Source organism: Dermacentor variabilis, chromosome 8, assembly GCF_050947875.1.
Source record: "Dermacentor variabilis isolate Ectoservices chromosome 8, ASM5094787v1, whole genome shotgun sequence".
Classification (NCBI taxonomy): domain Eukaryota; kingdom Metazoa; phylum Arthropoda; class Arachnida; order Ixodida; family Ixodidae; genus Dermacentor; species Dermacentor variabilis.
The window spans coordinates 85606496-85634198 of NC_134575.1; the positions used below are offsets into that span (position 1 = coordinate 85606496).

Consider the following 27703-nt stretch of genomic DNA (forward strand, 5'->3'; position numbering starts at 1 on the left):
TATTATCCTCTTATGGCTTACCTACGCTGAGGATTCATGCATAATTTTGCTTATTTCAAGGGACACAATACGACAATAGCTCCTTAAAAGAGCGCAGTAACGTTACATTGCGGAGCACTATTGACCACTGTGTGTGCTCCTATTAGTTCAGCTCATAGTGGGGTCCGTAAGATTTGGGAAGATAGGTCATATCTGTGGAGTTACTTATCGCTTTTATTGATTTACAGTTCTGTACTCCGTGATTTTTTTCACATAAACTAAAAGTGGCAACGCGCTGGCGAAACGCGGTATGCTTTTTTTTTTCATGTAACGGCTCCTGTTGCGGAATTAGCGACTCCTCATGTTGCCATACTTTTCCTATAAAAGGGAATTAAAAGCACAAGCCCGTATTCAAGAAAAAAAATGCCTTACGCTGGAATTTCCCGTAACAGTAAAATTCACCCTATATCGGTGTTTCACATACTACTAGGGAAGGCGACCGGCCAATGGCAAAGGTCACTTATGAAAAAAGCTAAGCGAATCCATCCCACTGGTATGTGTCCATGAAGCGCACGTGACATTTATATTAAGAATTCACGTGTACTTTATCGCGCTATTTTCAGAATGAGTACCAGTGCATGGCCGCACATATTTCTGCTTCTAAATACATAAACCTGTATTCAAGATAAACTGATTTGCAACGGATTTGTGACGAGTCTTCTACGACGCTGAACGGGTATAATATTGAACCAGACAATATAACCCCAGTTGTACCCGAATATATACGCGAACAGAATAAACACTTTATTTGAAGTAATAAATATGATAATCAAACGTATTCCAATTATAAGATTGCACAGTCCTTTTAAACACTACGTGAAACATAATTTATCTTATAAAACAACTGTGTAAGTAAATCGATAACGCCAAATAATATGGTTTACTTTTCAATTCGTGCAGGTTGGTGCAAGATATACCGGTACTAAAATATTTCTACGGATTCACAACAAAAGTCCTGTAAACCTCGCAAGTGAAAAAAATGATGATTTTGTACAGTGTGTTCTTGCTTTATACAGTGAGTATTACAATGCAGGAATCGACTAAAAGATACACCAATGGATTATATTCCTTTGAAAATCGTAAGTACACTTTTATATGAAATATTTACCAGCCATGTTAACTTTTATATTATTATGTAGCTTTTCAGCATCCTATGGAGTAAGTATACTTCACATAACAGCAACGCAGTTTTCGGCGTTCGTGTTGATTTTGAAGGCAAAAGTGCCACTTTATGTTTTCAATCGGCCTTCTACTTTACGGGCGCTGGCGGCATCTTTATAATGTTAAACTTATTCTTTAAGGAATAAACATCCTTAAGGCATAGGACGCAAAATGTTCTTTGATTCTAACATATACATCTCAAATATTTGCGCAAGTAGCCTCAACTACATAGTAAATGAAAAATTGAAGTTCTCATTGTTCTGAAAACACTTTTTTCAAAGCAAAGCTAAGCAGGGTTTGCCAGGCTGAACAAATTTTTGCTCTAGACCCACTTCCAGCACAATATAGAGTAAGTTGAAAAATTGGCAGCCACATCGATCAAGAAAATGTGCAGGCTACGCGACCATGCCCTGGTTCTAGAGACACGTATGACTGAATTTGACTAAACATATAGAAAAACTGAGAAAACGTTTATACGTTAGCTGGGATCTCCATTTATTGGCGCATAGCTGAAACGGTATAATGATCCGTGGGACTTCAATCAAGGCTTCTGCGGCGAAACAAGAGGAGCAATCATTGCAGGTATATATATATATATTTATATATATATATATATATATATATATAGTTATACATATATATGCTGTGGCACTTTATCAGCTTCAGACATAGCGTCGTCATCTTTTCGGCATAGAGCCAAGACGTCGAGGATGTATGAAACGTACGGCTCTGTAGATGTCTGAACACGAGACGCAAGAGCCTTTCTCACGGCGACCTTTGAAATTGTCCCAACTGGTTATCTCGTCGTCATGCGTCTGGTGCCACACGCGTGGGGTGCCGCGGAGATAAAAGATGACAATGGCAAGCATGATCGCTGGCATGTTCATATAGCTTGACCCATTCGTCAACGTCCTGTCCCTCCAGGCCAGAGAACACACCAGGGTCGCGATGTTGGGCAACCGTGACGACAGGAGCGGTTGGATAAGCCGAAGGCGTTGCAGAGGTGGTCTCGTCACCGGGAGGCATGGTGATAAGCTCGATGTACCGACCACTCCGGAGTTCCGTGGCGAGGACGGGGATCGCTCACCTCCACCAGAATGTTACGTGTAGAAAGATAAAGACGGAAGAGGCTATTTACAAGCTATTTACACTGGACTGGAGCCAGAGCGCCAAGCCGACATTTTCTCGCGCCAAGGGCACAGCCTCACTTCGTCGTCGTTCTCGCGGTGGCTCGTCTCTCGGGTATCTACCGATAATATCGTAATAATAATAAGCCGGAGCACTTTGGCGCCAGTTCTGTTCCAGCACGCAGAACGAAGTTGACGTTTGTGTGTGTCTCGCTCTGACACTTTTTCGGGCTGTGGCTGTCTTGCGTTAGTGGCCCTTTTTCAGACGCAGTGCCCACGTTGCTGAGACGAACACGCCTGTTACATTTGGTGGAGGTGCTGGGTAGTCCCTTTCTTCGTCCTCGGGCTCTGCAGCCGCACTTTATCATCTCCCGCTGCAATTACTGAGAACGCCACTGCCTCTCAAACCATACCCACCCCTGTGCCTGCCATGTGTCTGGTGCGGTTCGTCAGCGTGACCCTCCGACATTCAGCTGTATTGACTATCGCGATGTCGAAGACTGGCTGGCCGAGTATGAATGCTGTAGCGCGTATAACAAGTGGGAGGACGCTGCCAAGCTGACTCATGTAATCTTTTGTCTGACTGATGTGGCCAGCTTATGGTTTAACAATCACGAAGCCGATTTTATGACCTGGTCGGTTTTCAAGGAAACCCTCACTTCGTTCTTCCGTCGGCCAACCGTGCGCAAGCTTCGAACTGAACACTGCCTGCGTGGCCGGGCTCAACAAAATGGTGCGACCTTCACGAGCTATATTGAAAATGTTATCGACCTCTGTAGGCGGGTGAACGCTTCAATGGTGGAAACCGAGAAAATAAGGCACATCCTGAAAGGCATACAAGACGATGCCTTCCATATGCTGGTAGCCAAGAACCCTCAGACCATCACCAAAGTAATCGAACTCTACGAAAACTTTGATAAGCTGCGTGAGGAGCGCTTTTCCACGCGTTATACCACTATGAAATCCGCGAAAATTTCAGACTTGGAAACCACACGCACTGGAGCTGAATATCCCACCATGCTGCCACAAAATCAGCAGTACATCCGCGAGGAAGTGGCCCGCCAGCTCTCCCTTGTGGCATCTGTTGCTGAGACCCCTACTGCATTGGATAGCCCGCTCCGTCATGTCATTCAGACGCAAGTCGCTCAGACATTCCCATCCCCTGCGGCATCAACGCACGTTACAGCGCCTCTCACTTAGGCTGAAGCCGTTACTCGCTCATATGCACGATCCTGCCAGCGCTAAGCAGCCCAGTCACCAGCTTGTACTCGCCGCCACATCCCGTATGTCCGGTTCACGTATCCAGCGTACACACGTCCAAGACCCTCCCACAACCCATGGCGTACTGCGGGTAACAGCCCCGTCGGCTACGCCTGCGGTATCACTGGGCATGTTGGGTGCCACTGTCGCTGCCATGTAGGGCATTTTCCTGACCTCCCGCCCCGCTTTGAATACACACCACGAAGAGCAGAACGCCATGTTGACGCTGACGATTCCGACTTTTATTCACGTCGTGCTACCTTCAGGTCATGTCGGTCGCCTTCCCCTTGCCACTGCTCCACTTCCCCCATGCTTCAGCGGTCCAGTTTTCCACTGATAGAAAACTAACAGCCGCAGTTCCTGAGTCAAGAACTGCGCGGTCGTCGAAATTTTCAAGCTCTCACACTTTGCCCCAAATGAAACCGCAGTGTTTATAGATGGTGTCGCGACTATACCTCTTGTAGATTCAGGAGCTGCCGTTTCACTGATAAGTGAACTACTGTGCCGCAAACTGAAAAAGTGACAATACCGGTTCCTGACCTGTAATTACGGAGGGGGATCTCGCAGCACGTTAAGCCCTTGGCGGCGTGCACCGTTCGTGTTTTCATTGAAGACGTGCCGTATGTTGTCGAATTTCTCGTCCTCTCGCGGGCGTCGCATGATTTTATCCTAGGCTGGGACTTCCTTTCCGAACATCATGCTGTAGTCGACTGCACTCGTGCACAACTGGCCCTGTATCCGTTCAGTACGATATTTGCAGATCCCACGTGCCCGTCACCTAAAATGGTCTTCGCTGCCGATGTCATCATTTCTTCGTTCTCAGCCGCCTTAGTGTCCATCCGCTTTGGCTCTGTCACCGATTCAAGTGCCTTTTTACATCGTCTGAAGATTGTGCCCATCGTCGCAAAGTCGTACTTCCGTTTGCTGTCATAAAACTTCCTGATGGTTGCGGTGCAGCTTACGCGTGCGTTCCTTTTCCCAGCGCTTTCAACACTTTATTACACGGCGAATATCGGTCATCTGGACACTTTCATGCCATCTTTTCATCCCAGGCGACTTGTCATGTAGCACTACTGCTTCTTCATGCAGTGCCTTCTGCCACCGCGCCCGCTGAACGTGACTAAGACATCTTGCTGCACAGCATAGATAACGCCCTCACTCAAGCCCAACGCAGCCAAGCCATTAAACTACTTCAACGTTTTCATGCGTCCTTCGACCTCGACCAAGCTTCCTTGGGGCCAACGTCTGCGGTTCTTCACTGTATTTACACTGGTGACCATGCTTCCCTGCGCCAACGTCGCTGCCGAGTATCACCAACCCAACTCCACGTTATTAGCGACGACGTCGATCATATGGTGAAACGTGGCGTGATACAAGAATCCCGCAGTCCCTGGACTTCCCCGGCCGTATTGGCGCGTAAACAGGATGGTACGATGAGGTCTTGCGTCAATTACCACCGACTAAACAAGATTACACGCAAGGATGTTTATCCGCTACGGCCTATTGAAGACGCCGCGGATTGCTTTCATGGAGCAGAATTGGCCTCGAGCTCCACCACATGAAAAGCTGGCGCCACCGTCGGCGTGACGTGCTATTAGGGATCACGTGGACATAGCGTTCCCGTCGGCTGCTTCGGGAGCGCCGAAGCGAGCTGAAAACGAGAGTTTAAATTCCCTCGTACGCTGCGGTCCTCATTTAGTGGCGAGATTCTCCCGCTTCGAGTGTCTCCTTTACAACGCTTGAAAGCACCACAATAGGTAGTGGCTCCCTTTGAAGGCGCGCAACATGGCAGGCTACTGCTCGGTGCCGCAGTGCCGGACGTACGCGACGGATCCCGGTGTCAGTCTTATTCACACGTAGCCGCAGGACAAGAAGCTGCGTGAAGCTTGGCTCGCGAAACATAAAACCGGCAAACAGCCATCGGCTACAACTCGGGTATGCAGCAAGCACAGACGCAAGGATGATTTCTGCTACGGCGCCGGGTCTGTGATGTTCGGAAAACGCGCACTGAGACTCTCGCCCGAGTCCGCTGCCCGACTAATGTCATGACGGTTTGGTCTATGAACTTGTCGATGCTATAGATACTGGCAAGTTCACTGGAGTGGAAAGGGAGCGGTAAGAAGCACATTAAAAAATATCATGGCATATGGTCATGTTTGTGTTATGAATTAATGCACTGGATTACAAAAAAAGAAGCAGAGGGAAATCGCACGCTGAGAACACCGATAAACATACAGTGCGACGCAACTCGAGAAATAATATTGGATCGTCCAAGAATTTAGAAGAGGAAAAAAAAGATTGAATCGTCGCGACGGCACATCACAGTCCCCGTCGAAGTCTCTACAATGAAATTATTTTTGAACAACTCTGATAGCGCCCACGCAACAGTGGTTGCTTGTATACTGTCAAGTGCTCATATTATGCGGCCTAAAGCTCATGGCACGGTGCGAAAACGCGCACGCGGTCAAAGCGAAACAGTGCGCGGACAAGCATGCAGACGCGCAGTCGGTCGCTGCGAATCTGTGCGATCGCTGCATTGAGGCTTCATTCTATTACGCTCCATTCAGTTATACAAACACTATAAGAACATATTTCACATAGTTTGCTCTCAGAGTTTGCCTACCTTTCACGCAAGAAGACGGTTCGGGAAATTCCATCGCGGCCACCGCGCGCAGTGGCGTTCACTGTACGTATTCGGTAAAGAGATAGCGTCTGTGAACGATTCTGTGCTTTCAGTTGGCCCATGATCATTATTTTGACAGTAACAAACATCTCTCGTTTCGAAAGTACTTACAGAAATGTGCGGGAGAGCTCGTGCGTGGTGTTTTCCGTGAGCGCTGACAGCAAAACCTATGAGGAGCGCGCCACGTGATCCCTCATACTACGCCAGCCAGGCGCTTCCGATAGATGGCGACTCCGTAACTCCTCGCCGCCAATATTTCACGTCGCTGGATCTGCGCTCCGGCTACTGGCAAGGGCCCATGGCATAATCCGACCACCTGAAAACGGCTTTTTTCAGCCAGGACCAATTATGTGGTTTTAATGGGATGCCGTTTGCAACGCATCTGAAACTTTCGAGAGGATGATGAACTCTACTCTCATAGGATGCAAATGGCAGGCCTGTCTGTGCTACTTAGACGTATCTAAGACACGTATCTAATAGTCCAGACGTGTCTGGACTCCCTTAATTGTTCGTTACAATATAGTAGTATTTTATGCAGAATATTCCTGTCACATCACTCACCTTGAACAAGTTCTCGAGTGTCTCACTGCCGCAAAATGACAGGTAAACTTGAAAAAAAGAATGCCATCCTCGCGCCCATAATCTTATAAACATAGGCCACGTAGTCTCCGAAAAGGCATCTTATCGGATACAGCGAAAATTCGTGTGGTTACCTACTCACGCAAGCACTGCACTCTCAAGGAGCCCCGTAGCTTCATCGGCTTGTGCTTGTATTTTCGGCGTTTCATACGCAATTTCGCCTTCATTATCGCCCTCTCGCCGCAGCTTCTTGCTAGCAGCACTGACCTCTCGACTTGGAATCCCGAGTGTGATAAGTCAATTACAACGCTTCGTCGACTCCTCACATCACCTCCAATACTGCGTCAATTTCATCCTACCGCACCTACTGAAATGCACATGGCTGCTAGTATTATAGAAATTCGTGCCGTACTCGCCCAACGTAAGTAGGGTGTTGACGAGTATTTTTTGGCATATGGCAGGTGTACATTAACAAATGCATAGTAAGATTGCTCCGTAACGGAAAAGGAATGTTTGGCCGTCGTTTGGGCAATCCGTAAATTTCCTACTTGCCTTTACGGTCGTCAGTTTGTTGTTGTCACCGGCCACTATGCCCTATGTTGGATATCGTTAATGAAAGATCCCACTGGACGCCTCGCTTGCTGGACTTTACGCCTTCAAGAATGGAATATTCGTGTCATTTATCGTTCGGGACGAAAACACTCGCACGCTGACACCTTTTCCCGTTCGCCCCTTTCTTGTGAACCTGTGCGCTCAACAATTTCCACCTGCGGTTCGTCATCCCTCGCTCTCACCGACATACAGGTGGAACAGGGCAAATATACCTGGATTGCTTCGCTGCTTCACTATGGATCTCGATCTTCGCCTGACACCCTCACGCACTTTTCGTCGTCAACCTCCACACTTTGCCGTTCGTGAAGGCTTGGTGTACCGTCGCAATTGCTTAACCGACGGCCGCAGTTTGCTCCTTGTTATTCCTCGCCATCTGCGCACGGACAGTTGCAATGTTTTCCACGATGACCCCAGTGTGGCCATGCTGGCTCATTCAAAACGTACTCCCGCCTTCGCCTGCGGTACTGCTGCCGCGGCAAGTATCGCTATGTTCGCCAGTATGTTATGTCATGCCTACGTGTCAGCGCCGCAAGACACCTCCTCACAGCACCGTCGTTCCTCTCCAGTCCTTGCCTTGCCTGACCAACCATTCGACGGCGTTGGAGTTGACCTTTTCGGTCCCCAGCCGAACACTCCTGACGGCAACGGGTGAGTCATTGTCCCTGTTGACCACCTCACACGGTTTGCTGAAACATCTGCACTGCCAACCACCACCGCGAAATACGTTGACTACTACCTTCCCCATCACATCATTCTCCAACATGGTCCACCAGATCAATTACTAAGCGATCGTGGCCGCGTGCGTCTCTCAAAGGTCATCGAAGGCCTCCTAAAGGAATGCCATTTTGTACATCACACCGCCTCAGCCAACCATCCTTAAACCTAGCGGCACGACGGAACGTTTCAATCGCACCCTTGCCGACATTGTGGCGATTTAAGTGTCGGACGATCACACGAACTGGGACCGGGTACTTCCATTCATAGCCAACGCTTATAACTCTACGGCCCAAGCTACCACTGGTTTCTCACCTTTCTTTCTTTTCTATGAACGTGAACCATCATACTTCATAGAGACAATTCTGTCATACCGACCTGACGTTTCTGAAGCGAAACCTATTACTGAAACGGCTGCTTAGGCAGGAGAACTGGAGCGTTAGTTTAACACGTAATACTAGTGTGGTCAAAACTCTTGCCATGACGCCTGTACATCTACTGCTCACTATTTGCCCGGAACGCTGGTTTGGCTGTGGGTTCCATGCACCACTCTCGGCCTCTCTACCAAGCTCTTGTCCGTGTAGCGCGGTCCTTAAAAAGTCCTAGAGCAAGCGTCGCTCGTGAATTATAACATCGGGCCGGTCGAGTCAGCTTCCAAAAATTGTTTCCAAGAACGCGAAACAGTTCATGTTGCAAGGCTTAACCGTCTGCCTAGGTCGCCAGGTTGGCTTCTTTCTATCCGGGGAGTGTTGTACAATTACATACATGTTTATCATACTCTCACCCATAATAGTAATCTAACTGATTCGTGACTTCGAATAAATCTGCAGATCATCCGTTTTGTAACAACGCCAAAGCAACCCAAAGAAAAGGAACAAAAACAGGAGAAGAAGCGATAAAAAGCATCGCCTGAGGTCAGCCCTTGCCCCGAAAAATCTGTACGAATATGTAAACTATGCAACTGCTTTGCAAATTGTAATGATTTACGAAGTGAAAATAAGACAAAATGTCATAGTCAGTGCCCATGCCTCTAGGTGTTATATTTAAGTTTCAGGCGAAACGAAACTTTGAAGATTCGCAGAATTTCTCGCTTCTGCTTTTTATAAAACCAGATACCTGTAATGCTTCAAGCTGAAGTTACTATATGTTCGCAAGCTGTTGTTTATAGTCTTGAACGCATAATAAGATGTAGCAGTTTAGCTTTCTGAATAAGGCGCTTCACCTCGTCGCTTCGAAACATTCATGGATAAGCTGCATGATCTTTCAGTATATCACCTACTTTTTTTCTGGTACAGTGTGGCGCTAAGCAAATGCGGATCGTAGTAGTCCATTAACGCATATATTTCTGGCACATGGTTAGTCTATGAAATAACCTACACATAAAAGGACTGAATTTGAGTAGTTAATCTGCACTCTGACGGCGAAAATACCTTCTGTTATCGTATCAGAAGCGGTGTCAATATTACCAAAAGGCGAGAACGACGGCTTACGACCACAGAAAGGGCGCTTGCTTGAAATTCTTCTTTTATTCTTGCAGGCAGAAAAATACATTCAGCCTTTCTGCTGATACACGCGTTCACAAATATTTCGATCTTGGTGTGCCAGGCGCAAAGGTAACAGTAGAAAAAGCAGGCATTTTTGTCAATGTGTGGTGTTTGGCAATCGCATTAGGCGTTTGTAACATTATAGATATTCCTAATATATTGTGCCATATACGAGTGACAAAAACTCACTACCCTTCCACTCTATGAAGAAGGATGACTAGCGAAGCTGTGTATGTGGGTGCCTGAGTGGCTAACCACACCGCCGCCGCGGTCGGTCAAGGATTGCACGATCTTCAGGATAGGCGCACGCATGAGGAGTGCTTACCTGTCTCACCACTGCCGCGGTTCGGCCCGGCATTGCACTATCTTCGGGATTGGGTCACGTCTGGGCAGTGCTTAACGCCTGCTTCTTCTCCGCCGCGGGATGGCACGGTATTGCGCTATTTTTGGGATCGGCCCATCTATAGGGAGTTTTGTATGTACACATGGACACGATGCTGGGAGAACTGGCCCTTAATAGGTTCGCTGTAAAATTAGTTAGGTACTTGTGCTTATTAATTAATTAATTCATGACGACGACAAACGCGGAAGCCCTGGCACGAGCGTGTTCGTGCAGCAGCGCCGAGGGGCGCCAACGAGCCAGCTGTGGAAGAAGACGACGACGCTGGATCTATCCTGATGATGACCGATTTTTTTTAACAAACGTGCACGACCCGCCGAAGATAGCCCTCAACCATGTCGCTGTAAGAACGAAGACCGGTGAACGTGCTTGCGGCCCCAAGTTCGGGAAGACGAAGAAGACGACGTCGAGATGTTCAACCAGCTGGCCAATCTTCAGCTCAGGTTCGCGATTTAAAAAGAACGGCTCCTTCAGCTGTCAGGGTGATAAACTGGCTCGTTCCCTCGTAAGAATTGTGAATGTGTTGGGTAAGCGTTAACAACAACGGATGCATCACTGGCGCTGCTTTTTCGAAGCAGTGCGCTTGCCGGCCTCCCCCCAACTGCCGTGACCGACTTAGACATGCCTGAAGAAGGAGCCGCTCCGAGGGCAGCGCATAACAGTCCACTGCAGTACTACCGAGTCCCGCCCACCCTCGGAGGAAAAGCGGGAGAAAATGCCGACGGGTCGCTCGTTCACTACAAATGAGTGAGAAATTGCAACGGGTGGGAGGCAACCGCTCAGCTCACCAATCTGTTGTTCTCTCTGACTGATACCGCAATCGTGTGGTATGAGAACCGCGAGGACACGCTTATGACGTGGGAACTTTTTCTTGACGATCTTAAGGCGTGTTTTGGGGACTCAGTTGCCAAAACAGGCGTGCTTCGCAAGCACTGTCGCAACGGGCGCAGCTACCAGGGGAGCCATGCATCACATATATCGAAGTGTTAGACATGTGCAAGGTGGTCAGTGCTTGTATGCTGGAAGAAGATAAAGTTGGACGATTGCTGAAAGGAGTGGCTTAAGATGTAAGACGTGTACGATTTTCTAATTGGAAAAGAAATCCTAAGTTCCGTGTACGACGTAAATCAGCATTGCAGAACTTTTTAAACGCTCAAGGTGCACCGCATTACAGCGAAGATTTGGCGGTTGGCAAACGTTACGACGGTTGTCATGTAGACACGAGCCATTGCCTCGACCTTCCTGCAACCATCCGACCGATTGTCCGCGAGAAACTTTTTCGTCACGAATGGGTGTCGCGTTCAACAACTGACCACAATGGCGTGTACACGTGACGTGAGGCTGTGAGTGGGCCACATTCGGCCCCTTGGCAACTGATGGTTAGCGTAGCGACCGTGGTGTACAGCGCAGCCCCACAGTCAAGGAAGAGAACACGCTCTCCGACTCCATGCCATGACCGACGTGCTGAGCGCACGCCTTTTCGACGCCTGGTCAATCGTCATGACACACGCCATGAAGCAACCCACTACACGAGTGAAAATGATAATAATCGGTTCATTGACGAACAAACAAGGTTTCTACCTCTCCCGGTGTGTTACTCCTGTGGAGTTCCGAGTCATATATTGCGGTTTTGCAACCGCCATAGAAGCACATGGTATGGCCAGCCGTCAGATTTTTAACGACCCTCCGAACGGCCGCACGGTGTCCCGTGGCAAGCACACGTATAAACTGGCGACGAGTACTGGCCAAGCAGCTCCCAGAATCGCTCCCCGGCATCTGACAGCAGTTGGATGCCCCCACCGTGTCCTCGTGCTCTCCGTTCTCCCTCACCACTGCGTCGTACCACGTTCTCTTAGTCACGGGAAAACTAGCCAGCGTGGCCGATGAAGTTGAAGTAACTGGAGATATGCCAATGACGGAAATGCCTCCTGGTGTCGAAGCTCAGAGAAAAAGCGCGCGTTTTTATTGATAATGGGCCTGTGATGTGTTTAAATGGGACGAAGTTTCAAAGTACTGTGGAGTGAGGGACGAGGCGTTGCGACTTATTGGTGTGTGTTGTGCTGACAGGTTTTTGGGGAGGCTTTGTTATAAAGACAGGGTTTGTCATTATCCCTCGGTGTACCCATGATGTTATTCTGGGCGTGCACGTCTTGGAGGAGTGTAGTACCGCTGTCGATGGTCACGCAAGGAAGGTATTCATAAATGGAAGGATGCCGTTAGGACTCCCAGAGAACACTGTAGGTCACGAAGCGACTGTGTGTTTGTGGCAATAGGGTTGTAGATGCATCACCTACCACTTGGGTTCCCATTGTTGCGCCCCAATTTTGACAGCTTTGATGCTACCGTCGAACCGGTGCACATTAGTTGCCTGAAGAAGACTGTGCTTGTTCCACATTGTGTGGCGTCCATGAAAGGCGGGTGCGCTGGCTTACGGACCGTAAACCGCTCTACGGAGCCCATTATGCTGCCTGACGGCTGAAAATTTGCCTTCGTCAGGAAACATGCATCCTGATCGGTAGCTTAATTTACAGTTGTGCCGACGGAACTTATTGCCGCAGTTCGGAAACCGCCCTTTTGTCAATGGTAAATAAGTCGCTCAACCCGAGTGAACGCTGAACACTAGTGGACGTACTTTCGAAGCACGTTTCGGTATTCGACTTTGCGCAGGAAAAAATAGCTTGAATCCCCGCGTCTCGACCATACCATACTATGAACACGGGTTCGGCCAGTATAATTAAAAGCCATATTGCGTTTCGACATAAGAGCGGCAGGTTATCTACGAACAAGTACACGAAATGATGAAAAAGGGAGTCATTCAAGAGTCAACGAGTCCGTGGGGAGCTCGAATGTTTCTTGTTAAAAAGAAAGATGGATCTCGGAGATCTTGCGTCGACTATCGCCGATTGTATGCGGTAACAAAAAAGGACGTGTACCCTCTCCCACATTTTGATGACCCAATAGACTACCTTCTATCCGCTTCTTACTTTTCCTCAGTAGATTTACGATATGGCTACTGGGCAAAAACCATGCATTCTGAGGAGGCGAAAAGACTGCCTTTTGACCTCTGACGGTATCTTTGAGTTTAACGTGATGCCATTTGGGCTGTGCAGTGCTCCGGTAACTTCTGAGAGTCTCATGGACACTGTTCTGCGCAGCTTGAAGTGAAAATCTGCATGTGGTACCTCGACGATGTCGTCGTCTTTGACCGAACCGTGAGTGAACGCAACTCGCATTATGATATTGTCCTGAACTGCACCACAAATGCACGCCTACTTTTAAAATTCAATATATGCCACTTCAGACACCGGCAAACTATTGTGCTTGTCGATAAGCACGGCATACGCTCTGATCCCCAGAAGAGAGCAGCCATTGAAGCTGTTGTAGTAAGGAGGGAAGAGCGATATGGCCAGACTAGGACTCGCATAACCACAGGTTTAATAGCCTCTCAGACGTGTTCTGTTTCAAGGAAGGAAGCACGCGCTGGCAGATCGCCAACCACGCGCCGTTAAGGAGAAATATCTCGCCCTGCTTTAAACAGATGTAAGCATCTACATCTCCCAAGTGGCCTTCTATATGCTCCAGCAGAGAGCAGAGTTGCGCATAGGTTCGTCATTAAATTCTAGCTATGCAGTGAAGCCACCCTCGTGTCAACAGGAGGCAAGTGCCGCGTGGTGCTCCATTTGCTTTCTTTTTTTTGTCTGCTCATCGATAGCTACATGGGGCAATTGTTCGCATGCGCTAAGCAGTATGACGCTTTTTAATGCAGGCTACGCTGCGACCATTGGCTTAGCCAAAAGGGTGCAAGGCTCCAACCGCCGAAATTTCTAATTTGCACATATATATACACACGTTACAAACACGCACGAACGTGCAATACAGCGGTAATACCCTCCTACCCCGAAATATATCCTGACTACGTCCGTGGCTCGAACAGCTCAAAAGTTCCCATGCGAGCGCACAGCACCTTGCAACGAAAAGCAGTTAAATGGTTTTCAGCACGCATATGAAGTTTTCTGCCCGAGGCCGGCAAGCAAGAAATCTTTTAACGGGTGTTCAAAGAAAACTTCACACACGTAAGGTGGACAATTATGTGAGCGTCTTTTCCCTGCCGAAACTGGCGGATTAATTCTCATCGCGAAGAGAGCTACCGTGCCAGCGGTTACATCAGTTGCCGTTAACAGAGTGTTATTTACCACTAACCATCGTTCGCAGCAGCTGCGCATTTTCAATGTATGCAGTGTGGACACGTACACATAAACATATTTCAAGTGTTCAGATGCGCACATTTCATGTAAAGTTTATTTTTACAATTCGTTCGTACCACACACTAAACATCTACTTCGTATCAAAAAGTCTAAGTAGAAAGAAAGATCCAAGACGCTGGAGCTTTTAGATCAAATTTATGGCGTACAAGAGAACGGATGTCCAGTGGCTGCTGGCAGCGGGCGAAGAGTGCTTGTTCTTGGAGCCTTGGCGGGCAGAATCGAAAGGAACTGAAAAGGCAACAAGCTATGAAGAGTAATAACAGGTTACTTTTATTGCACTGCTTACCGCAAGATGGCAAACTTGGAAAGTAATTATTCATGCATTGCATCCTGTAGTACGGCAACACATTTTTCTTTATTTCTTCACATTGCACAGAACAGAAGAACCAGTAGTTAAGGACAGTGTATGAAGCGAATAAAATCATTAAAGCAGGCAATGGCTGCAAAGCTAGGTTACAAGGCTTTGTGACCTATAGAAACAGAAGCACAGAAAATTTACGCCATTCAACAGTGCATTCAGAAATTACACAAAAAGGTTCCTGGTACTGCGTCCGGCTTCAGACGTTTTATTTTTTGCAGGCCATGTGAAGTGGTATTTTGTCAAGTGGTGCTGCATAAGAAGCAGTTTCAGTGAAAAGTAAACCACAACTGCAAGATATGTGCAATATTCAACAGCTGTGCTTTGTCACTTAGCAGAGGCACGCGGGTCTTGTAAATATAGAACGAAAAAAGTAGTGCAGACGATAGCCATCTGCATGTCTATGCATTAAACTTAATCCCAACGGGAGACTGCGGGATACTGAGCTCCATTTACTATAGCACAGCACTTATTAAACATACAAGCATACTTTTACGTTTCTCCTTTCTAGTAAGGGTGATGGAGCGAGCAAGATATTGCAGACGGTAAATGCTAAAGCTGTGATGCAAGTCCATTATGCAGGAGGGCGGGAGGTTTTTGCTTAGTAGAAAACAATGAATATTAGCGCATCAATCAACGTTACATGAAAAATCAGAACACCGACCAAAATAACATAAACAGAGGAGAGAAAAATCAGAGTGCATTGGGCAAATTGGATGTGGTAGTATTTCAAGTACTTTGAAAATAATCTTCTAGAATTGGGACCATATAACGTAAAACTATTCCGATGTGTTTTTATTCCAATCGCCAGTCGTCAAATTTCCACAACTGCAGACGCTGCCATTGCGCCGTGACCGACAACGTTGCCTCAACAGCCCAATCAAACGACCTCTTAGTTTATAGGAGGTAACTTTTCTTTGTTTTCAAAATGAATAACATTATCTAGATTGAACGGTTTTTCGTTAGTAATTGGCTGCCAGGAGGCGAGGAGCACGCTCAGTGCGAGAGGGTTTCGATGGGTCCGAACCAGCGCACTTAATATAGATAACCAGATGAAGAGGCTGGTGCCGGCGTCTACGATTCGTCCGCTTCCCCTTTTTTGCTTGCGGTGGCTGGTCGAAAATCGCGGTGGCGTGCAACGGAAGGTCAAGAATGCCGCTAAAACGGATTCTCAGCAAGGAAGAGTTGGTAGTCCGATATCGTAAACCTGCCGGAAGTGCTCGAAACGTTACAGGTCTACGCAGAAAGTTTTATTACACGCAAATAAGCCCATGCTCTCCGGCAGGTGCGATTTGCGGCATCCATGTTTTATTTCTTTCGGAATGGGGCAGCCTGCAGCTATTCAGGAAGAAATTTAGTTTTCTTCAGTATATTATTGAATCTTTAACGCGTACACGTCACTTTGACGTAGTGAGGTTTCGAGGTTTTGTATTATCGCGTGACAGGCAGGTGAAGTGAGTGCAGCCTGGAAACTTTTGACCAATAGTCGTGGGCTAATGGCGAAATAGCGTCGAATGAGAAATAACTATTTTTTCTTTTGTCCGGTCCAATCATGCATTATCAGTGTGTACCCGTCATATCAGATGGAGAGCTATCATGGTTATCCTGACGTCGCGCGACAGACAGGCGAAGTGGGGTGGTCCAAAAAAGCTTTTGACCAATCACGGAAGGCTGATTGCAGAATTACAATTGAAAAGTTTGTAATAACTTTACGTTATAGCGCCCCTGCATAGTCAGAACATTCGTACAAGCTACACAGCAACTTGGATGAGTTGCTAGATTAACCTTCTTGGCGTATATGTGCAGCTCGACGCAGACCTGTCGTTCATTATTTGACCTTCGACTGCATCACGCTTCACATATGCGCCAAAAGTCATACAAGTCAAGGACTTCTCATGCAAGGCGTACAGAGGTGTTAGTCGAAATAAGAGGTAAAGAGGTGTTAGTCGAAATAATTGTTGCTTTACCTGTAAATTAAGCGAACTCATCACGCAAATTCTGGTCCATTTCGTAGTCGCTCTGTCTCAGCCCATGCGCAGTTGCCATACCAATAACCGGCGCACGTCTGTCTGTCCCCAAGGCGCCGCGTAAGAAGCTTTGGCTAGTTTCTTGTGGTTTGTGCAGTTAGATGCCCTGCATCCTGTCATACTGTAATACAAGTGTCAATATTGTCAGTTTCGTTCACATCCCCAGGGTCCCTGGCATAATATCCTCGAATACCGTACCAGTAACCGGGAGCCGATGAATGAAACGCACATTCGACGGTCGGCTGACTGCAATGTTCATGACACTGAGGGAAGCGATGAGTCGGCGTCACGCTCGTAAAGTTGGCTTCTCAGCTGCGCAGTTCAATATTTCACGTCGCTTTCTACCACGTGATAGCGCTGGGAAAATAGCGGTGCAAGCGGCGCGAAAACGTTAAGCTGAACTCTGCTGCCTGCAGGAGCATATACAGGAACACTACAGGTCCCCTATAGAGCAAGAGAAGTTTGCTGCTGCAGGTGCCTTCACGGATCTCCCACTTCTTGTATGCTTGTGGGAATTCTCTTGGCAACGCAAAAGAGCGTCTGCAGCACCTTCACTGATAATGGAACTTTCTTCGCTGGTGTTTGCAGGCAGATACTGAACTAGCTGGGTCCTATTTCTGCGTGTAACAACAGTGTCAGCGTTCACCCATGCAGGCAGATACTGAACTAGCTGGGTCCTATTTCTGCGTGTAACAACAGTGTCAGCGTTCACCCATTAAACAGAGGCGCGTCGGCTGGCGCTTGTGCTGTCATTTTGCGCTTGAGCTCTGTCAACCGGAGGTGCTCTCCGTAGAAAAGCTCTGGCAGAACGCGGACTCCAAGAAACATGTCGAAGTATTTCCTTTGAAATTTCTAGTATTTTTCTTCGAAGTTCCAAAGGCACTCTTGATGTGGCGGTTGGGGTGTCAGCTTGGTGGAACTAAGAGGAAGCTTAGTTTTTAGTCGACTATCCGTTCTTCAAGGACCATTCATCAAAGAAGTCCACCTGGAAGCTAAATATGTGAGGTAAGGAAGGAACCTTCGCGATTGTCACGGAAGTCTTGATGATTTTTACTGCAGCCTTAGCAAGTCCATTAATCTGAGGACAGTGAGGAATAGATGCAGTATGCGTGAAACCGTCGCCTTCAGCGAAAAGTGAAAATTCAATCGACGAAAACTATGGGCCATTGTCGGAAACCACTTCTTCAAGAATTGTGTGGCGTGTGAAATATGACTTGAAGTGGTAGACTACAGCTGCGGACGTGAGCTTCCCCAGTCAAACCAGTTCAGGGTAACTTGAATACAAATGAGTAGCTATCAACCTGATTAATATTCAAGGTATTATAATTCAAACTTATCATTCAACATTGAAGATCCGAGTGCCAACATTCGCACTTAAAGTGAAACATGTCCAGTGCAATGCGCTGCCAGGGTCGTTCTGGAAATTGGGAGCTTATTAGTGGCATTTTTCCACTAGCTCTTGTTTCAATGCATGACTAAAATCGCTCCACCAGGGACGTCACATCAGCCCCTATAATCTCTGGCTCGAACAAGTGTCTTTCTAATGCCGAAGTGCCCTTCGTTTAAGAGTTGTAGGGCTTCTTTTTGGTAAGTAGCAGGGATAACCCCTCGAGCAGCGTAGAGTAATCTCTTCTCCAGTGTGAGCTGGTTTCGATGCCCGTAGAAGGGCTTTAGGTCCACTGGTAAATCTCACCTGCAGGGCCATTCTTTTTTGCTCAACCAGCGAAGTTGCGGACGAAGAAGTACTGTTTGCTGAGAAACCTTCAATCAATAAACGCAATGTTCCTTTGTCGGAATAGATGTCTTCAAAGAGCGTACGAATGCTTTCATTCGTGTGTTCTGTTTTCCGTAGAGGTGCTCTAGACAGAATGTCTGCAGCTAGAAGGTGTTTGCTTGGAACGCACGCAATCTCGTCAGCCCGTGAAGGCTCTTAGAAGTAAAGATGGGAACCAAAGGCTTGGGATCCGTCTCCAGCTTGAACAGTTTGCCGATAAAGTAATGGCTGAACTTGTCACAAGCCCACACTAAATCAAGAACCTCTTTCTCAATTTGAGCATAACGCTTCTGTTCTCTGAGAGTGATCTTAGGCATCAGCGATAAATATCCACTTTACAGTGAGTTTTTCCAGATGAACCCTCTGAGCAGATGAGTATAATCTTCAAGCTCATATAGGACATGCATACGCTTTCCTTACAGATGTCAAAATTCCACGCCGAGATTACTGCTGATGTTAAGGTCATAAGAAGTGGACAAAAATACCTTGACTCAAAAGTTTCTAGTACAATGAAAAGGCTAGACGCACTAGAGGAAAAATCGCGAAACGTTGATAATGTGATCCTGAAAGTTTCCACCATGCGAAGACAATTGAAGATGTTTTTTTAGGAAGTGGCTACAGCTGTCGGATGTGATTCCGTACTTTTGCGAAGTAGCGCTCAAGCCCACAAATTAGCAGCGCTCAGCCCTTGGGCCATGACTTTCAAGGGTGAAATCAGGTCATCTTTAGCAACTTTGTCTTCACCACCCTACCCGCATTACAGTTGAGAATCGCTTACGAAGCAAATCTGATTTGATTGACACTGTCACGCGTTGAGAATGGACGAAAGATCCGCATCTCCAATTTTCTCTCGGATACGTGTCTCCTGTTGTTGAAAACCCCACTTTTTTCGTTTATCGTAGCCAGATCTCAGAATGTGCTTCGTTCAGAGATTTTGGTCTGGTGGTATGAAGAGCATTCAGAGGGTCCTTGCTTTGGCCGGAGTGGTCTGGCGGTGTTGATTCTGGGTCATTCGAATCGACCTTCTCAAAGCCGAGCAGCACGGAATACCACCGGCAAATAAAGCGGCAAAGCCGATCTCTCGAATCAATCAAAGACGTCGCTCAAATAGCGCATCCTATCGTCCGAGCTGCGTGGGACAGCTGAACTTCTGGATAGAATTGTCTGGCGGCGGTGTTGCTATTGTGCCACATTGCGTGCTTATCAGTGAGACAACTGGTGCTTCTCCCTCCCCTCTCGTTCTTCTGAAGTGGTTTTGCTTGTTCAGAGCATCAAATATACACTGACAACGTTGGCATCGTCATGTCAAGCAAACTGGCCTAAATATCTGTAAGAACCTTCGAAGTTCAACGAAACTGCCCACGCGCTTCCGTCGGTCGAACTGAGGAATCCGGTGACGCCTCGCGCCAAGAATTTTGCCGCGACAGAAACGGAATGCGACAAGGGCGACGTTACCGCCCACCCCGATCGTTCCTGCCCATTGTTAACCGGCCCATTCTTAAGAGACAGAGTCGCCACTAGCCGCCCGATTGGTCTCCTGCGATTTTCCATTGCTATTGGTGTGCTATAACCGGCTGTATCTGTGCATATTGTATAAATATTTTCGTCTCGTATTCGTGTGCTTAAAGAATACGTCTCTATAGTCGACAAACCCCAGGCGCAAGAGCATTAATTTTTGCAAATAACGCCTGACTCGATATTCCGTGGCGACGTTGACGAGACCTTGAACGCTTGGGCTTGCAGGAGGTTTCTGTTACGCAACGAACTTTCTCCACTAAATGTGACGTTGTAGTGACTGCGAAGAACACAGTACTGTATATTGCGAAGCTAACTCTTTATTTAGTGAACTTGTGGTGTTAAAAACACGCTGCACTCAAAGCACAACGATAGCGGCGAACACACTCGGCGATCGTCAGAACCTGACTTGGACGCCGGCTTTTACAGTTGACTTGTCGAACGCTCCATCGTCATCGCTGGCGTCCAGGTGCCTTCCACACAATTCTACACAAGTTGTGTCGCAAATACAGTTAGATTACACTAGGTTCGGCAAGAACCTACACAACAGAAAGAATTAACAATAATATCCCCACGCAGGCGTGCTTGCGTTGATTGGTAACTTGAAGTTAGCGGGTGAAATACAGTCCCGTACATAAAGTATAGATGAGTACACTTGACAACATGTGACATACATGCTCTCCGGACTTGACCAACGTTGCTATGAAGCACTCTCGCTAGGTTCGGCAAATATCATGACATCGTTGCGATGACTAGATGACGACGACGCATTGATGACAATCGAATGAAATGGATAGAATAACTAAGGCGGTATGGCATGACTGCACCACCAATGTGGAATGATGATTCTCGAGTGGTGACAATGGTGTGGCAACATCTTGACGATGAAAGCCAGCAACACAATAGCATGACGACGAATGTATGGTGGTGGCAGCATGACGATGTGTTTGTGACGACGTTTGCGAGGTTGTGACACTGTGATGACGACGATATGACAAAAATGGGGCGACGAAACAAGAATGACGACGCTAAAACAAACGCGGCGGCTTTGCAACTGTATGAGAAAGAATGCTTGGCAGTGAATCTACAATGACGACGCTACGAGCTAGAAGGCACGACAACCATGGTAAATGCGCAAGTGAATGACAGGGTTACGATTACGGCGGAATAACGAAGCACAAGTTATTTTTTTGGAACGGCGGCGGCGTTGTTGTGACGTAGGTGTCAAGATAACTGTATGAACATGATGGCGTAACGACAACATTATGGTGAGAATTCAATGATGGAATTGCGTCAAATGACGATGATGGCATCGCATCGGCGGCATCTTTACGATTGAATGTATACAATATAAATTCGATGGAGTGGCGAATAGAAAACAACACTGATAGTACTACGAAGCAAATCTGACGACGACTGGATAACGAAGTCCGGCGTGGCGACGAAAGTACGACGAAAATTGGACGATGAAGCTGAAATGACCACAATGAAAGGCCTAGCACGGCTCACTATCATGGAATTGCAACGACTGCGTGGTAGGTGGTATGACAACAATATGACAACAGTATGACAACGATGGCGTGACGATAACGCCATGATAAAAATCAAACGATAGATTTTGGATCAGGGCGATGGAATGACCACAACGGCATAACTGGGTCGCATCAGGAAACACTCATTACGACAAGTGCATGACGATGACGCCATGACAATCACACCACGACAGCGGCGGCCTCATCACGGTTGAATCACGACAGCGTAATGAAAATGGAATGTCGATCGAATGCGTCGATTGAAAGATGAAGGTGGTATGACCACGATGACATGATGACAAATTAGCGGAAATGAATGGCGACGACTGCATAATGATGACGGCGTGACGAAGACAGTTATACTAAAGTCGGACGACAAAGCTAGAGTGATGACAATGGAACAACAATGATAACATCATTTCCACCATCCTCGTGGGCATCATGCCCTACAGGCTCAAGCTAGTGGACGCCTTGGATCACTGTGTTCGCAAAATTAGATAGATAGATAGATAGATAGATAGATAGATAGATAGATAGATAGATAGATAGATAGATAGATAGATAGATAGATAGATAGATAGATAGATAGATAGATAGATAGATAGATAGATAGATAGATAGATAGATAGATAGATAGATAGATAGGTAGGTAGATAGATAGATAGATAGATAGATAGATAGATAGATAGATAGATAGATAGATAGATAGATAGATAGATAGATAGATAGATAGATAGATAGATAGATAGATAGATAGATAGATAGATAGATAGATAGATAGATAGATAGATAGATAGATAGATAGATAGATAAGCATATTATGCATGAAGTAAGCGACTAATTATAATCGCAATAAAATGATTGAATATAACAATTTTCAATGTCAGTTTGCTTTTTTACATATATTTTAGGCACTTGTACGTTTCGAGGTTGGAATGGGAAGGATGGAATGCACTATTTTCCTAATGGCATCTGTGAGAGGTGGTTCTATACCTACAATGCAACAAAATCCACCATCCATGTCACGGGGTATGTTAGGCTTGATTTTATTATAAATGTGGAAGAAATACACAAATACCTGTATCGTTAAATTAGATATTGCAATAAATGAAGACCTCATATGTGTTTCAATGAAGGTTTTTATATATTACCGCAATCTTCCTTTGCAGTACTCGCCGCACTGTCACTGTGTCAGTGACTCTCCGTTTTTATCAATTCTGGGCCCATAAATAAAACTGCTTTGTGTTACGATTAATGGAGGATAACGGCTGCTTCGTATGTCAAATACGGTACCTGATTATCTCCGTTAGGAATAAAAAGAAATATTATTTGATTCTCATTACCAGGAACAACTTAACAAAGTTGGTTACAATAGCATGATGATTAGGACAATAGTTCGGGAATTTAACAATTTGCACCGTAATAACTTTGTCCATAGCAAACACGTATGACGTGTTTTCATGAAAACTCATCTTCTATAAAGTTGCTCCAGCGCCGACCAATGTAGCATTTTAGCTCATTTTCCCAAACATCATCGCCAATTAAGCACAGATAGCGTGCTACACTGTTACTTACCTCAAAATCTCGTACCAAATATCAATAGCAATCTCAGATGAGGGATGCAAATATTTCTTAAGTATTTTTTTTTAAATTAGGTAGTAGCAACTTCAATTTATTCAAAGAATAAATAACCGTTAACCGTTATAAACCGTTAACCGTCATAAACCGTTATTCAAGGAATAACGGTTTATGAAGCTATCGTCTCTCAGTTACCCATAATGCGAGAGGTAAAACCTTTCAATGTGGTATATTCTATTCAGCGTATATTGAAATTCTTTGCGCCGTATAATAGCTGGCATTCCCGTAAACCAGTAGGTAGTCGCTCTCGCCAACGTGTGAGCCAGGAAGCCTCGTTTTCACAACGGCACCAGATCATTGATCATATTTGTGACTGTGCCTAGATAATTTTAAAAAAGCTGTTGGTGGTGTCATTGCCGCTTTTCAGGCGGTTTTGGAAGTTAGTGAAAATTAGGTGGCCAAAGATATCTCGAAGAAATAATGCGCCTACAAACTGATGCGCATTAGAACGATTATCTGTATAATATTCACTCAGTCATCAGCCGAACTATAAAATATTCTTAATACTACTAAATAGATTTGGCATAGTTAAAAACCGATCAATAATATTGCCGCGACAGCTCAAATGCCGTCAAGTGGCGCGCCTTTCGTATTGGACAACATGCATGCCGTGCCGCGGTCTTGTTCAGCAACAGGCAGCGACCTTCGTGGCACGAGTAGCCGGTTGGACACGGCTCGCATGCGCCACGCGCACGAGGTATCACGCGAGAAGAAAGAAGGAGTCGGTTCAGCGCCAGTTTGAGAACGCGACTGCCGGGGATTCTTCACCACCGCAGTGACCTTTAGTTGTGGGCACAGGTTCCCCCTTAATAAATATTGTTGCTTTGTTAATGTGGATTCCTCAACATCGTTACGTTTCTTGTGGAGGTGCTGGGTATGAGTCGAAGCCCCACGAACGAAACTCAGCGTGGCCCCAACCACCAGCGAGTCCATCCCATGGAACGGACACCTGTGTACCAGCGGACCAGCCGCCGTCTTCGAGGCGACTCGCCCGAATTCGGCCCTCTTCTCATCACGCCAAGGGAAACTCATACAACCGACGTCATCACACTGACTAGCCAGGTAACATCGGCATAGCTAGCCGTTAGCCAACCTCGCAAACCGCCAACATTCCACGGCAATTCGTTCGAAGATGTGGAAGACTGGCTCGAACAGTTTGAGAGACTGGCGAGCTTTAATGAATGGGATGAGAGACAGAAGCTCCGTAACGTATATTTCGCTTTGGAGGACTTCGCAAAAACGTGGTATGAAAACCCTCTTTGTCCTCTTCGGAGGAATTTCGACGATAGCTGCTAGCAACAAACGCCAGCACGGATCGTAAAGCAAAGCCGGAAATAGCACTTCAAGCTAGGAACCAACTCACAAACGAGAACGTGGCGATGTACATCGAGGACATGTCCCACCTGCTCAAGCGTACTGATCGGAACATGAGTGAAGATAAGAAGCTGCACCATCTCATACGTGTAGTGAACCAAGAACTATTCGCAGCATCAACGAGAGCGTATCAACGAGAGCGTATGAAAAATGTCATATCTTTCTGTCATATTTCGATGTTTATGTTCTTGCACAGAATTGATAAAGCATGCCAAATCTATGTGTCCCTAGTTTGCCAAGTCGCAATTGATATCATTCTGTAACTTCCTGTACATTCATCGTGGCACCATAATGATATTTCATACACTTCGTTTAGCGTGCTAAGTTATACTTGCTGCTGAACTTTCTTCTTTTAATATTTATAAGTGTACACGTGCACGTACTACTGAGTATGGGACGTGCGCATGCTCATAAAAGCGGCTGCGCGCTTGTATGTCTTTATTTTCACGGAGGCCTTGCCGTGGCGGAAACGTTAACAAATTAAACATGCAATTTTCTTAAGTGCCCCTTCGTTTTTTCTACTATATATATATATATATATATACATACGAGAAAAGAGGGGGTTACTCGTGTATAACATAACGAGGGTCTCGAATCCGGCAACATTGATGCCTTCAGGTAGCATATGTCGGTTTATTGACCAGTTGCCTTCACCCAAAAAGATCACGCTCTCGTGACGCCTGCGGCAAAAAGGACGTTCCACGTCCGCCACCAAGGTCCGGGAGTGGTAGCGCTTGCTAACACTCCGAGGGTTCTACTAGGACACAAAATACCCAAGAAAGTGGATGGGAAAACGGCGCCGCGGTGGCTCAATTGGTAGAGCCTCGCACGCGAAATGCGAAGGTTGTATGTTCGGTTCCCACCTTCGGCAAGTTGTTTTTTCATCCACTTTATATTCCATTCATTTATCGTTTCTTTATTTCATTTATTAAGCACAAGTAATTTCCCTTATGTTGTCATTGGTGTCGGTGTTTGTTGGGTTCTCATGATATATGTATATATATATATATATATATATATATATATAAACGACAAATGGTCATGTTGAATAGACGTACTATAATTCATTCGAAACTGCGTCAGAGAGTGGATGTTGGGGAAAAGTGTTTTTCCTTTGTGCTATGGCGAGCATGCAGCTGATGATGAGGAGATCGCTTGCCAACTATGATTTGACCGTAGTTGTCACGAAATGATAGTTGACAGTGTAAATGAGGGAATGCAGAAACCAAGTATATCTAGTTTTATTAAAATTTTCTGCTTCGTTTCTTACTTGCCAAAACTACAATATATTTAGAGCCGCGCCCATAGTGGGGCACCATATGCTGTGCAGCGAAAGTTTTTGCAGCACGGTGCAAGGTGCGGGACTCTTTAGCCAATAGGGAAACCGAATTCCCTTCTTGATGTGACCATCCGCTCCTCGCCGTTTTCTCACCGCCGCAGTAATTGATGGTAACTGATGTAAATACGCAAAGGCCCTAATATCTCACTTATGACTGTCACTTATGATGTGCCGAGCAAAAGCAATGTTCTTTATTCGTACAATTATTGAGACAGTTACGCCAAGGACTATATCCCGCTGAGCGAGCATAGTGCACTATTTGCACGCCTCATACCTTCACCAGTGTTGCAAACGAGTTGTACGATGGAATGTTCGTTGTTTTTACCACATGACGTTATTTAGCTTGCAGCAAATACATCGTGCAAGAGAAATGTTTTCTTTTTTCATTTTGCCTCTATGGAAATATGGCCGTTGTGTCCGGGATTTCATCTCGCGTCCTCGGGCTCAGCAAAGCGCAGCGCCAAAGGCAGTGCACAACCAAGTGGGTGTGTACCCAGCGGTTAGGTGGTTTTGCTGCAAAATGAATTACTATATACAAAATAACTGACCTCTATAACATAGGTTGTCTGTGCGTGCTATGCAGTTCTCTGTGCAAAATGTTGCTCTAAAATTATTGGCCAACATTTTATATTTGCAGATGTCCGCCTCCAGCAAACAAAGGTCAATTGCCTCCTATAGAGAGTCCCTATCATTGGCCTGTATGCTGCAACAATACCAAATAGCGCGTTTACTCCCTCACCAGATTTCTGCCCAACGGAGTCCCTCATGCAGATGATACCGTGACTAAACTGAAATGTTCGATTTGCTTCAAAATTATTTGCAATAAAGCTTGTCCGTAAAATATAAACTTATCGAGATGACTATTTCTGCTTGACATGCTCCTTCAGTTTAGCTCTTGACAGCTCAGTTTTGCCCTGGTCCAACGCTGTGAAGGGTCGCAGCAGAACAAGCGCTGCTAAAGATACTAACTTTTTTCGTAAGCATCGAATCTGATATAGTGTGAATTGTTTGCACAGTAGCATAGGGGGAAGGCTTTCATTCTTCCGCGGTGCACTGTCCCCGGAACTATATATGCCCATCAGCTAGACACCTGGTAAGCTCTAATGGTAGAGCAGCTTGCCCGGAAAGGCACTGGTGCCGGTTTCGAGTCCCGGTCCAGGAGGAAGTTTTTTTCAACTGCGAGGCGTTTCTTTCGAGGGACCCGAATAGGTTTCCTTTGTAGCAATTGCTACGATTGTGTGGATGTCTTATTTTTCCTTTGATAATTGCTTCTCTTCACATTGCGTGTTTCCGTAGAACTATTAGGCCATATATATATATATATATATATATATATATATATATATATATATATCGAGTGAATCCGTATTGGTGTCATAACGGTTAGTGCGTGAACTGCATAAATTTATGACCTCTACATGCAAATGCGATGTTTCTATCCCAAAAAAGACACATATCAGTCACATGCATTTCATACGAAGTTGATAAAAGAATTTGTCGAAAGCTCAGTGAAATCTCCAGGTTTTTGCTGGGTCATAAAAGTACGCAAAGAAATTTGAACACATAAAGAGAGGCGAACATACAGCAACACGCTCATTCTCTAGGCATAGAATATCCATACCATTAGAAATGAGTTAGTTGGCTACCACCGTCCGTTTACAATTTTTAAAAAGTGCACTAAACTTTGTGCTCTTTATATATTTAAATATACTGTGTTAGCGCATAGTGTTCACCGCAGGAGGAGGAAAGAACTTTATTGTGT

General features: G+C 46.1%; 1 long non-coding RNA gene across 1 annotated transcript; it reads left to right on the forward strand.

Moving 5' to 3' along the window:
- Positions 1 to 1027: 1027 nt before the first annotated feature.
- LOC142591158 (uncharacterized) lies at positions 1028 to 26763 on the forward strand. Its single transcript, XR_012830367.1, has 3 exons — positions 1028 to 1118; positions 22502 to 22619; positions 26579 to 26763. It is a non-coding gene; the product is annotated as an uncharacterized LOC142591158 (long non-coding RNA).
- The last annotated feature ends 940 nt before the right edge of the window (positions 26764 to 27703 follow it).